This window comes from Belonocnema kinseyi, chromosome 4 (assembly GCF_010883055.1).
Source record: "Belonocnema kinseyi isolate 2016_QV_RU_SX_M_011 chromosome 4, B_treatae_v1, whole genome shotgun sequence".
Classification (NCBI taxonomy): Eukaryota; Metazoa; Arthropoda; class Insecta; order Hymenoptera; family Cynipidae; genus Belonocnema; species Belonocnema kinseyi.
Window position 1 is genome coordinate 128063915 of NC_046660.1, and position 17330 is coordinate 128081244.

At 33.1% G+C, this 17330-nt stretch overlaps 1 protein-coding gene across 3 annotated transcripts in view; it reads left to right on the forward strand.

The window, feature by feature from the left end:
• Window positions 1–5131: 5131 nt before the first annotated feature.
• The window catches only part of LOC117171950, a 278456-nt gene continuing 266257 nt past the window's right edge, over window positions 5132–17330 (forward strand). Inside the window, exons 1-2 of one of the 3 annotated variants that reach the window (XM_033359634.1) lie at window positions 5132–5251; window positions 5705–6027. The gene's annotated coding sequence lies outside the window, so the exon portion shown is untranslated. Of the gene's footprint in view, window positions 6032–17330 lie in introns of all 3 variants that reach the window. The other 2 variants (XM_033359633.1, XM_033359631.1) reach the window with 2 other exon arrangements.

A 17330-nucleotide genomic window follows, 5' to 3' on the forward strand; every position in this document is an offset into this window, starting at 1 on the left:
ATGTTATAATAGTCAGGGAAAATGTAATCAAGTAAAATAAGACATTGAATATAGAAAAATGATATAATATTCTTTGTAGTAATTTATTTGCCTTTTATTTATATTTCTCTTTTTTCTGTAGTTGCTTTCTTAATAGGAATATATAGTTAGCTATACATTTTGCTGATTGTCTGAAAATTCAATAACTTTGCTAAAAAGTTATTCTTTTTGGTCGAAAATTTAACTATTCCCAGTAGACAAAAAAATTAAGGATGTCCTAGAGACGTCTTTGGGACATCCCTAAGACCTCTTTTCTAACATGTCTTTTGTGCATCTCAGGGATGCTCTTAAAATGCCTAATGCCAGTAGGAAAAATTTCTCGAGAACGTCTATGTCTTTAAGATGTCTTTAGGTCATATTTAGGACATTGGACGTCTTAGAGACGTTGATTGGGCTGACATAAGACATCCTAAAAACGTCCCAAGCACGTTCTTGGGATTTTCATAGTTTTGTGCCGACTGGGTTGTTCGAAAATTTGTCTTTTCGTTTTAAAAATTGATGTCTTAGTAGAAATTGCATCTTTCTTACATAAAAATGCAACTGATTGATTAAAAATTCAACAATATTCTTGAAGAGTCGTCCTTTTTGGCTCAAACTTCAACTGTTTTGTTTAAAATTCGTTTTTTTTTAGGTAGAAAATTTCAGTAATTCGTAAAAAATGTACTACTTATTTCCCCTCTAAAAAAAAAGGGCTACATCGCTCTTGTAACCGGCCAATTACTGGTAAATAACCGTAGGTTATCACCCATACTTTTGAGTCCATAGGATTGAGTACGTCAAACATTAGCTGTAGGCAATAAGATCTTGGAATTGAGCCAAACAAACAAGTTTGAATTGAAAAAGTATCAGATAATACGTAAACTGCTATTACTAAATTAACTAACTAAATTAACGCCATGTCACGTGATAAGAACATTCTTATCTGCAATATTGCTTACATGCATATTGGTTCTCGAAGTATTTAAAATTACAACAACAAAGAAGTATATGTGTGACTTCTGCACAAGAATTGCACAATTTTTTTTGTCTGTTAGATTGTAATTAACAAAGTTTGAGGTTAGATTTAATTTTTTTTTAATCAAAACAAAAATGGTAGTTTTCCATTTTTATAAAATATTATAATCCTTCTCTTTACCCGATTTATTTCCAGGGGCCCTAAGCAAAGTTGCGCCGAAGGGTCTCGAGTTGACTTTATCCTGCACTGAAAGATCGCAAGTTGACAAACTTGTTTTCTTTATCGACCGCTGGTCCTCGTAGTGAATAGCTCACCATGATAAGATTGCATCAGTAGAGCTTCGGTCGATCACGCTCGATATTACAATATTGTATTATTATTTTATAAAAAATTTTTCTTCTCTCAACTCTGTGCATAGCCTCACACTATCGTTTCATATTTATTTACCATTTCCCAAATATTCATAGTTTTAGAAAATGTTTTTCCTTAAACTCATGTGATTTGAAAATAAAAAAGGTTGAATCAGATTTACACAACATGCAGGATCAATTTTGTGATAGAATGAAGCTCCTTTAACTCTTGTAAGAAGCTTTAAATTGGAGAATGTAGGTTTTTATATGAATGTTCTAGTTTTATTGGCGGTTGATGATAGAATTAAGAATAATTAAAAATGAGTTACATTTTACTGTGATAGCTACATTGACAACAGTTTTTATGTACAAGTATAAACTCACAATACAGGCGGTAACTCGTATATTCAAAATATGCGAAAGGTCATTCTAACATAGAGTGTCCATTAAAAATTTTTCCACATTTTAAATTGCACCATTTAATAATAATAATACTTAAATCTAAATAAATATATCGAAATCACGTAGGGTTTATGCAAAAATTGTAACTGCTGCGGATCGTGAAGCTTGTTTCAAACTTTCCATGTTGCTGGTGTAACGGTAACATTTTATAGATCGATAACGCCAAAAATGCTAACAAAACATCTTTTATATGGAGAATTCAAGATTAATATTTAAGGAAACATCTAATTTGATGTCCCCATTCTAATTTTTAATTACAGCAACGTTATTTCTGCATGCAAATGAAAAATACGTTTGTACAAGTAAAATGTCGCCGGTGTAAATGGACAAGGCTTCCTGCAAAATTATTTAAACGCTTTTTGAACTACAGGTTAAGTACCCCCCCCCCCCCCATAATTGAAGCTTCCATTTCCAGAGCAAATAGAGACGTGTTTTTTTGCGAAATTCAAATATTAAGACGTGCCACCGGGCACTTGAAAATCCCATTTGAATAACATGGGGAAATTGGGGATTTTCGATAAACTTGAAATCATGCCTCATGGTTTCATCGAAACGTGCCAAAATTTTTAGGAATTGAAGAGAAGTGTCTACGAAATAAAACAATACTAATAACGTTTATTTCGAACAAAATCTTACCCTGCGCCCGCACCACCACAAATATGACCTAAAAATAAAAAAAACTACATTTTCACATGTTATTTTTAATGTTTAGCCATTTCTGTCGTATTTTTTATGCAAATAATTATTAATAGACAATTTGAATATCTTTTACAACTTTTTAAACAATGCTTGATTGTTTAAATAAATGTAACTTATTTATACAATTATTTATCCCCATAAAGTGTAAAAAATAATTGTATTTTCTGATTAAAATGTAATAGCTGGTCATTGCTGGAGTAGTAAATTATTAAAAAAATGTTATGTAATTATTTTAAAAATTTCTCATTGTTTATTCAATCAGTTTCTCAAAATTGAGCCAGAGATTTCCGATTTTCTCTTAAATTGATATCCAATGCTACTTTTTGTTAAATAATTACAAAGTATTAATATATTTCTTTTAATGCTTAACAAATATTTATTTGTTTTTATTTGCTCCAGCAATTTTTTTCGATAAATTATAAAATGAAATAGAATTAATGACTTCCAAAATTAGTCAATTCTGCTAAAATCTTTATTTTATTATTTATACAATTAATTATTGTGTTTTCAAATTTTACTTTAAATTGAGTATGCATGGTTTACATGTTTTTTATCGTCCTATTTAATTAATCATAAAAGTCATAGTAAAATTTAAATGATAAAAGCGTATGTATTATGGCGCACTTGATATTTAAAAACATCTTTATCATGATTATATTTTAAAAAGGTACATGCACTAATAAAAATTATGATTCAAGTTTCAACATTTTCTCCGCATAACTTTCATGAGCGCGAACTTTCACGGTGAATTCAAGTAACTTTTTTTCGCGTTTTGGAATCTCGAGATACCTCCTTTAGGAAAATGCATCAAAATAAATGAAGAACGAGGATTACCTATGTGGCTTAACATCTGTTAAACATTTAACAGCAGTTAATGTTAATGTTGGAGTAGGTGTTAAATTAATATCGTACTTTAACTTAAAATATTTATTGAATATCTGGAGTATCTAGAATATCTAGAAAAATGCTTGAATAAATAAACATGGTTTAAACAATGACATTACGTTTTTAACAGAATTTACTACAACTTAAAAGTCATTCAATATTATGTTTAATTTAAAATAATAATGATTTTTAAAGTACTTTTGGAACCAAAATTTCGACAAATTATGGTCGTTTAAACATTTTAAAAATGGTTAATATATTTCTTCTATGCACTATACACTGCAAATAAAAATGTTATATATTCTATTTTATTTAATTTTTTTAGTTTAAATAAAATTGGTTGGGAAAATAAAAATTGTTTGAACAAATAGATATTTGCTGGAAATTGGAAGAAGTGTATAGAAATAATGTAATTATTCAACAAAAAGTAGTATAGGATTTCAATTTGAGAACAAAATTGGACATCTCTTGCTTAATTTATAGAAATTTCATAAATAAACCATAATTAATTGTTTAAATAATTACATGATGTATTTGAAAAAATTTACCATTGAAGTCATTCACAAAATACTGTTCTGGGTCATATTTGAGGCGCTGCGGGGCATGAGTTTAATTTTTCGAAAATCCAAAATTTTCCTGTATGCATCAAGTGCGATTTTAAAGTGCCCGGTGGCACCTGTTAATAGTTGAATTTCGAAAAAAATTATGGATTAATTTCGTCCGGAAACGGAAACTTTTTTTGGGGAGGGGAGGACTTGCTTTCTAGGATAAAAAAAGATTTTCGAAGGCTTTTTGGACCACCCTAGTGTAGAAACTGAATCTACGACTTTACAAGCAAAAATATTTAAAATATTATAAAATTTAGCGTCGATTATGTCTACGTCTAAACAATTTGAATGAAAGAGTCACAAACTATTTATGTTCAAAGTTAAAAGTTTAAAAACAGAAAAATGTTCATTTAATTTAAAAAGTTTTAGTTTCGGAACTAAATATTTTTGTACTCGTTCAATACAATAGATTATTTCAGCGTCATTTTGAAATTCGTTTGAAATGTGCAAATGATGATATACAAAATATTAATGAATAATTGTTAAGAAGAATTAAAAAGGAGAAATACAGGGTGAGGATGTTCCATATTAAAATTATAGATTATGAGCTGTCTGAAAAATTTAAAAACTATTTTTCCACTGGTTTACTCATTTCGAAGATAAATTAATAAACTCTGATTTACACATTTATAAAATCACATTAACAGCTTGTGGCATCAAGTGAACGGTCGTGTACGAATAGGAATATAATTTGGGTCATCGAGAGAAGCAATGTATAAAAGTTCATATGTGTCATTGTGTTATAATTCTCTTTCTTTTCAAAATCTCTTCGAAGACCGTTTAAAATTTTTGGAGAATTGCTAATATACGACGAGAATTTCAAATGTGAGAAACATGATAACAATGTATAACAACTTTCATGTCAGCTTTTCATTATATAAATAGGTGACAAAATCATATCAGATCTTCTCAGGCGGACCCAGCTGTAAAATGATTTTTTAGAAGGACTTGCTTGTAAAATGATAGTCGAGCAATGATGGTGAATCAAGACCTAATTAACGGCGTTCACTCGCTAAGGTAGACATTCACCATTCATATTCGCGATCGGACGCACACATAGGTATACCTACCTCAAGTCCACGAATATCTAACTTTCACTGACAACTCGTTAGGCGTGCTGCACTGTTAGCCAACTTGCGCTTTCGAATCATTCGCAGTCATTCTCGGTCTTCGAGACATTACGGTGGCACGACGTTCTTCTCTGTCAGCATCGGATTACTCATTTTTTTATTGTTACATTATCGCTGAAGAAGGTATTTTTCGTCGCGATTGATCCTTGCTTTAAAGTCTCCCGACAGTGGGTTCATTATTGCATGGTTGCAAGAGTTGGGTTTACTATATTCCTTCATTTCCAACACAGACTGACTATCAAATATATACCACTTTGTAAAATTATTTATACCTAGGGAAAACAAATTGAAAAGATATCATAAATGCAGTTGTGTACAAAAAGAGTGTAGTATAAAGTTGAAAGACAATTTTATTATTGTAGAGATTGCTCTAATTGGAAAAATTAATTCAATGCATCTATTTGATTAGTTATATTTATTAGTATCCAACCTTTCTTCTCGAAGATTTTTAAACTTATTTTAAGCAATTTTGAATCAATAAATACATTTTGTCTTGTTTTCTCGTTTGGCAAAAATGTAAAAAGAAAATACAGAACTGCATATTTGTAGATGTCTCTATTTACCATGAGTATGTAGTGATAACTTGAAGGACACACATATGGATACTGGATTCAAAGACTAATACTGTATGAGATTCAACATAAGTGGCAGCATCCTTATCAAATTCAGAAGGACTTGCATTCTCATATATACCAGGTGTTGAGTAGGCACTCGTATGATTTCGTGTTCTTACGAAACGAAGGTAGTCGAAGAAAGTGGGAGTGTGGATAGAGAGTGAGAGTGAGAGTTTAACGGCGCGCGACGCGGCTCCTCTAAGCAACCTTCAGGCCAGATGTGCAGACTCCACCTTAACTTTAAATGATTTTGCGCAACCGTATTCCAACTGAGTTCCTCCAAAAGTAGGTATTAAAAACTTATTCAATTAGTATGATTATTCCAAAAAAAAATTTTCTGATCGGAGAATCAGAGAAGTTTCTAAAGTGTACAAATATTTAGTTTGGAACGGATTCTTGTTAGGCATTTTAGCATCACGTTATGCCCTGCAGGCAATGAGATATCAGATAATTTATATAATAGCACACTGAGAAAAAAGTACTCTTGAATCAAAAGTAACGGTGCTTTTAAATTCCGCATATATGAAGCAGCATCTGTGATAGAAACAAAGAAAAATAAATTTCGCATTATCTGTATAGTCTATTATCATATCAAGATATGTATTTCTTTTTAAGGTAAAAGATTTCAATGTGAAGAAAAATCTTGTTGTATGAAACAGGAATGGTAATGTTTTAAAAAATTGCGTAACTGCCTGTAAGGCACAGTAAAATTGAACCAAAAGTATTAAACCTCTCCAATCTATAAAATATTTTTGATGATTCATGAGCGTATACAAAGGGGTTAAATTAATATATTTTCGAATCTCCAAAAAAAAAATTATGAAATTGTCGAAATATGAAAATCTCGCGTTGAAAAATTATTTGATAATAAAATTCAGTACAGTTTATAATATGACCCTATTTGAAAATTCAATAAGAAAAAAATTTCCGCCAGAAAATTACCGACTTATAAAATGGCCGAACCAGAAAATTCCAGAATTCAAAGAATCAAAAAAATTGTTTTGTTGAATATTAGATACTTTTTTTAATAGAATAAAGAAATAACTTTATCAGAAAAATTTCTTTAATGTTCAAAACTGTATACAATATTTAAAAAAAATGTTAAGTAACAATAATTAAAAAGAATGTATTTCTGAATGAGCAATTTTGTTTAAACATTGATACAACATTTCTTTGATCGCCGGGGGCATTAAAAAGTATTATTTAAAATATTTACAATGCCAAAAATAGAAAAAAATATTTAAAAATTTGTCAAATAATAGATTTTAACTAGCGACAGCCTGCTCGTTAGATAGGCCCTTTACCACTGGACCAGTGACGCAGGCTGAAAAGAGCAGGGCGTGACACGGTAGACATTTGGCAGCCTCGGAGACTGTGATTTGCATACACTCATAATTTCTAAACATGGGCCCACTTACAAAGAAGTCAGGACAAGTGTCTAATTAATTAAAAAAAGATATTTTCGGTTTCAATTGTGTACAAAACGTCGTTTTATACAGGACCATTCCGCTGGCCCCATCACCCACGCAAAATTAACTTTTTTTCTGGCCAAATATTTAGTCCAGAATTTGTTCAAACTTGTACAACCAAAATTAGAATTTGTGCATCACCGGAAGTACCTTATTTCTCAGAAAAACACTGGCGGGTCCAGAGAAACGTTTCGCTGGACCCGACATTATCCAAAATTAACTTCAAATGGATGTATTATTTTCGTCTTAATTTGTTCAAATTTGGGCAACAAAGTTCAACCCTTAAAAAACATTCCTCTGTTGAGGAAACGTCATATCGGATCCAGCGCAACGTACCGCTAGTGCCGACATTTTCCGGAATCACCTTTATATGGGTGCATTAGTTTCGTCTTAATTCGTTCAAATTTGTACAATCAACTTCAACCCCTAAAATTTACCCCCTGGGAGAAAACCGCCATGGCGGGGCCAGCGAGATGTTTCTCTGGCCCCGACATTATCCAAAATCAACTTTATATGGGTGCATTACTTTCGTCTTAATTTATTCAAATTTGTGCTACCAACTTTAACCCCTAGATACTACCCCTGTTCAGCAAACGTCATATCAGATCCAGTGCAACGTACCGCTAGTCACGACATTATCCAAAATCAACTTTATATGGGTGCATTATTTTCGTCCTAATTTGTTCAAATTTGTGCAGCCAACTTCAACACCTAAGAACTACCCCCTGTAGCGGATTCGCTAGACCCGACATTACCCAAAATTAACTTTAAATGGATATATTATTTTCCTTTTAATTTATTTAAATTTGTGCAACAAAGTTCAACCCTTAAATAACAACCCTCTGTTGAGGAAACGTCAGATCGTATTCAGCGCAACGTACCGCTAGTCCCGACATTATCCAAAATCAACTTTATATGGATGCATTATTTTCATCTTAATTTGTTCAAATTTGTACAACCAACTTCAACCCCGAAAAACTACCCCCTGTAAGGAAAACACCATGGCGGGTTCAGTGAAACGTTTTACTGGCCCCTTCATGGCGTTTTCCGGACAAAGGGTAGTTTTTAGGGGTTCAAAGTCGTTTCACGAATTTGAAAAAATTCAAACGAAAATAATGCACCCATATAAAGTTAATTTTGGATAATGTCGGGGTCAGCGAAAGGTTTCACTGGTCCCGCCATAATATTTTCCTTATAGGGGATAGTTTTTAGAGGTTGAAGTTGATTGCACAAATTTGAACAAATTAATACGAAAATAATGCACCCATATAAAGTTGATTTTGGATAATGTCGGGACTAGCGGTACGTTGTGCTGGATCCGATATGACATTTCCTCAACGGAGAGTTGTTTTTTAGGGGTTGAAGTTTGTTCCTCAAAATTTAACAAATTAAGACGAAAATAATTCATCCCTTTAAAGTTAATTTTGGATAATGTCGGTTCCAGTAAAACCATTCTCTGGCCCCGCCATGGTGTTTTCCGCACAGGGTGTAGTTTTAGGGGTTGAAAGTGGTTGCACGAATTTCAACAAATTAAAACGAAACTAATGCACCCATATAAAGTTGATTTTGAATAATGTCGGGGCCAGCGAAACGTTTCTCTGGCCCCGCGATGATGTTTTCCATACAGAGGGTAGTTTTTAGGGATTGAAGTTGGTTGCCCAAATTTGAACAAATTAGGATGAAAATAATTCACCCATATAAAGTTGATTTTGGATAATGTCGGGACTAGCGATACGTTGCGCTGGATCCCATATGACGTTTCCTCCACAGAGGGTTGTTTTTTAGGAGTTGAAGATTGTTGCACAAATTTGAACAAATTAAGATGAAACTAATGTACCCTTATAAAGTTGATTTTGGATAATGTCGGAGCCAGCGAAATGTTTGGCTGGCACCGCTATGGTGTTTTTCTCACAGGGGGTAGTCTTTAGGGGTTGAAGTTGTTTGTACAAATTCGAAGAAATTAAGACGAAACTAATGCACCCATATAAAGTTGATTTTGGATAATGTCAGCGCCAGCGAAACGTTTCGCTGGTTGTTCTTAGGGGTAGAAGTTTGTTGCACAAATTTGAACAATTAAGACAAAAATAATACATCCATTTAAAGTTAATTTTAGATAATCTCGGGTCCAACGAAACGTTTTGCTGGCCCCGCCATGGTGTTTTCCTTATAAGGAGTATTTTTTAGGGCTTGAAGTTGGTTGCACAAATTCGAACAAATTAAGACGAAAATAATGCACCAATATAAAGTTTATTTTGTATAATGTCGGGGCTACAGAAACGTTTCGATGTGCCCGCCATGGTGTTTTCCGCACAGAGGATAGTTTCTAGGGGTTGAAATTGGTTGTAGAAATTTGAACAAATTAAAACGAAAATAATTCACCTATATAAAGTTAATTTTGGATAAAGTCGGTGCCAGCGAAACGTTTCGCTGTCCCCGCCATGGTGTTTTTCTCACAGGGGTAATTTTTAGGGGTTGAAGCAGGTTGTACAAGTTTGAACAAATTAAAACGAAAATAATACGTTCATTCAAAGTTAATTTTGGATAATGTCGGGACCAGCGAAACGTTTTGCTGGCCCCGCCATGGTGTTTTACTTATAAGGGGTATTTTTTAGGACTTGAAGTTGGTTGCACAAATTCAGACGAATTGAGACGAAAATAATGCACCCATATAAAGTTTATTTTGTATAATGTCGTGACTAGCGGTACGTTTCGCTGGCCCCGCCATGGTGGTTTTCTCACAGGGGGTAGTTTTTAGGGGTTGAAAGTGGTTGCACAAATTTAAACAAATTAAGACGAAAATAATACATCCATTTAAAGCTAATTTTTTATAATGATTTGATTAAATGTCTTTCGTCTTTAAGTCGGAAATTTCTGCTAATAGATTATGGCAGTGTACTATACAGTTAAACTTTTCTACTGTTGCAACGATAGCATCGCACTTTAGAATTGAGAGCATGATGTTATCAATTTATAGGACATATTATTTGCTGCAAATATCACTGCAGTTAACTTTATAATAGTTTACTATTAGGTCCAGAACATATTCAGTTGAGTCTAATCAATTTTTTTTATAATTAAATAATATTTTATTTGAATCAAGAAAGTAAGAAACAATACTGTATGCTTTTCAATTGATTATATATGCATTTGTCCGAACGCCAAAGCTTCATTTGATGCTTCAAACTAATATTTCATTGAATCAGAAGTATCTTTTTCTCAGTGCATAGGGAAAACCATCCTACAGTTATATTTATTTACAGTAGATAATCTTATTAACAGAAAATTGGAAAAAAATGTTCGTTATCTTTTTAGCTTAGTATTTCAGCAAGGATACTATTTTCCGACGAAGTTTTATTGAAATATTACAGTGAATTAATGTATAATTTCAAGTTTAATGAACAATACTTGTTGATACAAAAATTTTTTTCTTTATTGTTTATAAATATTGCAGGACTTTGTATTTGACATTATATTTTCCAACAGTAAATAACCAACCTTGTAAAGAGGAGAGTATTTAAATGGATTATATGCATTTCATTTATTCGCTATATTCGATCGGAAAAAAAATTCAATGGCATTCGATTTTCTTGGTTATTCAACAGCAATCAACGGTATTGGTTCCATTCTATGCTTTCGATCACTTAATACATTGCATGACATTCAACTGATACGGTCATTCAACTGCTTTCAGTGGCATTAAATCAATATAGCATCACAAAGAAGCTACTTTAAAGCCATCATTTTTGTGTTGATTTAAGATGATTCGAATGAAAATTGTGGAATGCCAGGAGGTGCATTCGTTCAAAAACGGAATTTGGTGTAGATTTGTTAGCATTAAAGCGTAAAATTTTGTCACTACCACATAATTTACTTCAGTGTTCTCCCTTTTATAGGAAATAGTAGACGGTCCAAAAATTGTCCTTCCAAAATGGGCAGCTCTGCGACTGTCTCGCAGTTGTTTTAGGTTAAAGAGTCACTTGGCAAAGATATAATTTTTAGGAGTAAGGTCGTAAGAATTTTGCAAATTTCTGTCATCACAAGGCAAGTCAGAGATTAAAAAATAGCAAAAATGTAAGCTTTTTTATTTATCTTTTATATAACTAGAAGTTCAACTATCATTTACTAAATTAACTGAATTTAATTGTAAGTGTACTAATTAAAAATTATAATCACCAAGAATTAAGCATTCTGCATGTGAAATTGTACCCTTGATCGAATATAATAAAATTTTCCAATACAGTGAATCGACTGATTTCTTAATATTCTCACATTTTTATGAATGAAAAGGTAATGACTTTAAGTAAAAAATGACTTTTACGGATTCCATGAAATGACGAAGTTTTCAGCCACTCGTGTCAGAAAAAAATTGTTTTTCATAGCGTTTGCATCCCTACACTGTTAAAAATGTTTGCAATTTTAATATACATTTACTATACATTTGTATCGTAAATCTAAGAACTCGGTCTATGAAATAGTTCATAAGAGGCTGCGTAGAAAATTTAATATACGTGTATATATTGATAAATGCTTAGAAGAGCCAGGTAATTTGCAAACACCGTGTTTCACCGCGCTCTACAGGTATCGAAACTCGAGGTTTCAATAGAGGCGCTATAAAAAATAATATGCATTACTAGGAATGTAACACAACGATCGCAACGCGTGTGAATGCAGCCTTCGCTTCGCTCAGATAGCAGACTTCACACTCGTTGCAATCGCTGTCTTTCATCCCTTTTGTAATGCGACATACTATTTAGTTCGGTGTCTGCCTGTTTCGTTAGCCAGTCATTTTCAATAAAACTTCAAAAAGTTAGAGCATTTTCAAAATGTTGGAGATCATTTTTCTTTAAGACTTAATCATTTGATGCGATTACAGAATAGGGGCGTAACCTGTTTTTAGCTAGAAAAACAATTTTTTTCGGCAAAAAGCTATCACAATCTTTCACTGAACGATAAATAGAGTAAACTGACCAGGCCGAAGTTTAAAATTATTATTCACCGTAAAAAATGTCTGAAATTTATACTGGAACAAAAACAAAAATAAGCCACTAATTAGGCTGAATTTTAATCTATTAGTTTCAAAGAAAGATTGAATTGTCTTGTCTTAGGATGAAGATACTTCGAGCTGTAAAAAAGACTGCAATGAAGCTATTCTTCAGTCCTCTCAATTTTTAAGTTATAAAGCCATTTGCATAATTTGCTTAAACTTCGTGATGCGACAAGAATCGATTGTTGTGACCCGTGCAATAGTTGAAGTTAATTATGCCAGATAATATATTTTCATCTCATAAATACAGTGTGTACTTATATTTTTTTGTCCTTTAAACTTGCCCTTTTGAAGAAACATAAGAATAGGACGAAAATAGTTTTTTTTTATTAATATGGCAAAATAAAAACAATTTCTTTGTTTTTAATTATTATATTTTAGTGCATATTTTTTAAATATGATTTCAAATTTATAATTAATAAATTTATATTGAAGTAAATTTCTCTTAAAGTAAAAAATTGTTTTTACATTTCCGTATTAATACATTTTTTCTTGTTCTAGCGTATCCTTGCCCTGAATTTTTGTTTTAATTTAGACTTAATTTAAGCAATCTTTACGGCTGATTTTTAAATTCAGATTAGGTCTTAATTTAAGTTCATATTCTGCTTTGCGGTCGAAAAATAGTCTATCGAAGGCCCCCCTCAAAAGAGGTCAGTGCCTTCCCAGGGAAGAGGCTCAATGTCAAGGGAATGTCCGTGTCTCCATGTCCGTGGGAGTCACTGAGCGACTTTGAGAGGCATGAAAAAAAATCAGCGATTTCCGTCCGAAGAGCCTACTTGTCGAGGGGACTATCGCACGCTGGCCGCTTGTTATTTTTGAGCAATTTACACTGATGTAACACAAAAGACTTTTCAGTTTGAGCGCCAGAGTGAGGGTGGGGGGCTCACGGGCTCCCCCCTCCAACAATACAATACAAAATAATTGTACTTTTGTTATTTAATTAGTAGTTCTTTTCTTTGCTGCGATAACCCTACCGATAGAAATCTCAGAGTATTCTCAAACGTAACAGCCTGGCCCTGTTTGAGACTATCTGCAGGTTCAATTTGAATGATTTAGTCTCAGGGATAGTCAGAGATATTTGGGTCCTTTTCAAGGTCCTTTTAGAGGTCCTTTTAAGTGTGACGCGACAACCATATAATGGGCCTTTTGTATTTGTTACGTACTGGATGGTCAGAGTTATTTAGTAGTTGGCCGCCACTAACCCGACTCTCCCTTCTTAAATTTTTCTTCAAAATATTAACACTTTTTATTTTTAATTGATGAATGTTCTCATTATACTTATTTATAGTTGTAACTTATATAATAATATAAAATTTTTAAGTTGAATTTTTAAATATTGTCTTTTTTTTAGCGCATGTCATTTCATTTACAAGAAACGTTGTATTAATTCCAATTTTAAATATTAAAAAAGTCAGACATCTGAAATCATCGAATCCCGTAGATTTCGAATTGTTATGTTTTAAGCTGTTAACTTTGAAAGTCAAAAAATCTATTTCTAAATTGTTATCCGAAAGCTTAACAAAGGACCCTTGAGTGTCGGCTACTCTATTGAGATAGCCTCTCTGCTTGTTATTTATGATCGAATTCTTATTTTAATTTTAGCCTCTCTGCTAGTTATATATGATCGTATTTCCATTTAAATTTAGAAAAGGACATTTTAAAACCTTCAGACCATTTAAAGAATCTACCTGGACCTTTAAATATATCTACTTGAGTGCCTGCAGAGAATTTCTCAGAGCTTCTCAGAGCCTTGAGAATCTTTAGCATATACTCTGTGATTTCTAGCAGTAGGGAAATGTCACGCATTAAAAATAAATCTCATCGTGAAATTTAAAGAATGATTTAAAAAGATATCTTAGAAATAAACATTTGCGTTACGGACATGCGCGCCACTATGAAAGCGTCTCATTTTTGACTAATCAATTAGCAAATTTTTACTAAAAAATTTATGGATTTTTGACTAACGAATTAGTAGTTTTGCCGCCGTCCGAAATGGCAACCGGTGGCACGCTACGTCTAGTGCTTGACGAATTGAATTGGTTAGACAAAAGTAACCAATTCAATTAGTTATTTTTTACTAATTCTTAGTTACTGAGTTCTTGCTTCTACAATTAGAGAAATTGAACTGCTGATTACTGCAACTTCACTAATTCAGATTTAGCGAGTACTTTGACTAGGTGAATTATTAAGTGTCTTAATTAAAAGAGCGTTACTAAAGATACCAGTGACGCCAAATGATAAATTCAACCAGCGATAAACTGATATAGCGCGCCACACGGCCAAGACTATTTAGGGCCTCGCTGCAATCACTAAGCAGGTGATATCTATAATATATTTTGCTTGAAAGTGATGGAAGGCCCTAGCCCCGTGTGTTTAACTTTGACCTATCTTTAACGCAATAGCAGGCCTTCCCACGGTTAAGCGAAATACACCATATCCTATTATATTGCAATCCAGCCCTAATTTATTACTCTGACAGTAAAATACGGGGTTTAAAATATAATTTTGCAAAGGTTAACACTAAATCAGAGATGAAGTCACCTCATCTCTAAAAAAAAAAGATGAATTATAAGTGTCAAAACTAACCAGCTGGTAGACGACAACGCGTACATAGGAACAGATAACTACTGACACTGAATTACCTGTGCACCTAACTGATTAAACCATCGAAGAAATTTCACTGAGTGAACCAATGAAATCGCACTAATTGCCAGTGACGTACTTGTGGCTGTTCAAAATAGTGAGATTTCACTGGAAATAAGTGAAATTTCACCTGTTTATTTTAAGAGAGTATGTTTGATGTATCTTGTAATACGATTTTAATTGTTTCTGTAAATAATTAAAAATAATCACGTCAAATTTTCCAGCTTATTTTCTTTGAAGATGAGCGAAAAAATTCACACGATTGTTTCACTGTGCCTCAAAATTTCTTTCCTACTATGACCTACTGCCACTATTCTAGATGACGCCCGTTGCTTTACTACCTCGAAACGAACTGCTTTCAAATATTGTACCATACAAAATTACCAATCACAGCTCAAAAATATGGGAGCCATATCAGTCGCATATTTTCATCTACAATTGTGTCAACGACAATAGAATCCGTGAAACCTTCAATCGTCAGCAATTGCGTCGTGTTATAAACGTAAATCTTCGAACACTAAAAATCATGGGAAAACAACAAATATTCCACCCCACAACATTAATGAAGAAGTGAAAGAAACAATGCAAGATTTAGTACCCCCAAAAATCTAATGTTAGATATAAACTGACCTTCAAGGAATTTGATAGGTTGAGAAAGCAAAACAGAAGAATGTTGGTTCAGCGATCATCATCATTATAAAAAAAACATTCACTTCATAGGACGTTCAGGGATCATTTTGCCGAAGGGCTTTCAGACGCTCACTTTTCATGGAGCTCTATAGGCTAAAAACATATGGCGGTTTCGAATACAATATCTTACACCACTCGTAGGGTTACACACATCTGTACGCAGGGAATTCAATGTTTACAGGACGACAACATGCAAAACCGTGGCTGTCACCCATCCTGCCAGACCGTCCTGGAATATTAAACATTGTACGGTAAAGATGATGCCTGACCATACTTGTGGTGCAATATAATTATTAATTATTATTTACTAATTATTATAAGTGGTATATCATACTTTGGAATAAACATGGAAAACATTCATTTATTTCTTTCGATACATTGATGTCAATCATTTTTGACATCGGTGTTCAGCAACGTAGAGTTTGATTCATCATGTCTTATTTCGGATGTCTCATCATTAGACATGCTGTATTTTAAGGCCAGAGTCGCCACGTATGAGGAAGGTTTCTAGTCAAATCCTTCACACACCCAAGACACACTTACTCAGGGATAGGTGGAGGACCTGCAATTTAAGATGAGTTCTGAAACACCAAGAACAACAGGAGGCTCCATCCAAGCTTAAAAATTCTATTAAATTGAGTAAATATTATATAACGTTCGACGTTTGACTTATTTCTGAAGTACTTGCGGAGTCGAGGGTGGAGTGCTTAAGCACGTACAGTTGTTTAAAATCTGAAAAGGGTGATCAAATTCCGGTTACATACCTACCCAAAGTTCATGTAACCTCTGCATATATCTTCTTGGAGCCGGTGAGCTTCCATGCCGACAGGTAAGAATGTCCCTCCTGAGTTGGTCCTAAGTTGGTCGCACAAAAAAGTAATAAAAAATCAAAAATTCCATTACGCGGTTCAACTATGCAACTATCAAGGCATTTTCACGAAAAATTTTTATTTAAAAGACGCGTAGTTTTTGTTTTGTTTGTAAAAAATTTAATAAAATTAATTTGTGAAAAAACGGCACAAGCTAAGAAAAAAATAAGTAGAGGAACTTTATTTACACAAAAAGAGCTACGAATTTTCTATGGACAGTTTTTCTATAGGACGCGTAGATTTTGTTATAATGGTAAAAAATAGTATTAAAAATAAAAGATAAATCAATTTTGGGAAAAACGATATAAGCTGCAATGACATTTAGCTAACCTAATTTGTCGCCTAAATTACATCTAAAAATTATGTTAAACTTCTTTACGCTAGATGCGTATTTTCGATTAAAATTTTAAAAAATAATACTAAAAATTAATCAACTTTCTTCCATTATAAAAGCAAGAACTTAAAATACGTCTGCTTTAATAATAAATGCGAAGCACCAGATACGTGATGGGAATGTATTACGTTCAAGCCGAGAAAGCTTTCAAAAAAGAAAACTTACAATCCCCAAATTACAGTTGTCGATGATTTGACCTATAGTCTTGAAAGGTCTGTGCATACGTTTGCCGGATATACAAAGACCGAAAGCGCAAAGCTAGGTTAATGCATTATCGAGCGCGAAGCGCGATAATTAAAAAAGGCGCCACCAAGGCACGCCCGAACCGTTACTGTGCCCCATCAGTCTATTTTATAGAAGCATTAATAACACAGCCACACACAAAAAAAAAGTGTGCGGATCTGGTAACAAGACACACGTATTCCTATGGATTTTGGGGCGCTGAATTCAAATTCGGTATCAAAAATCACCCATCACGT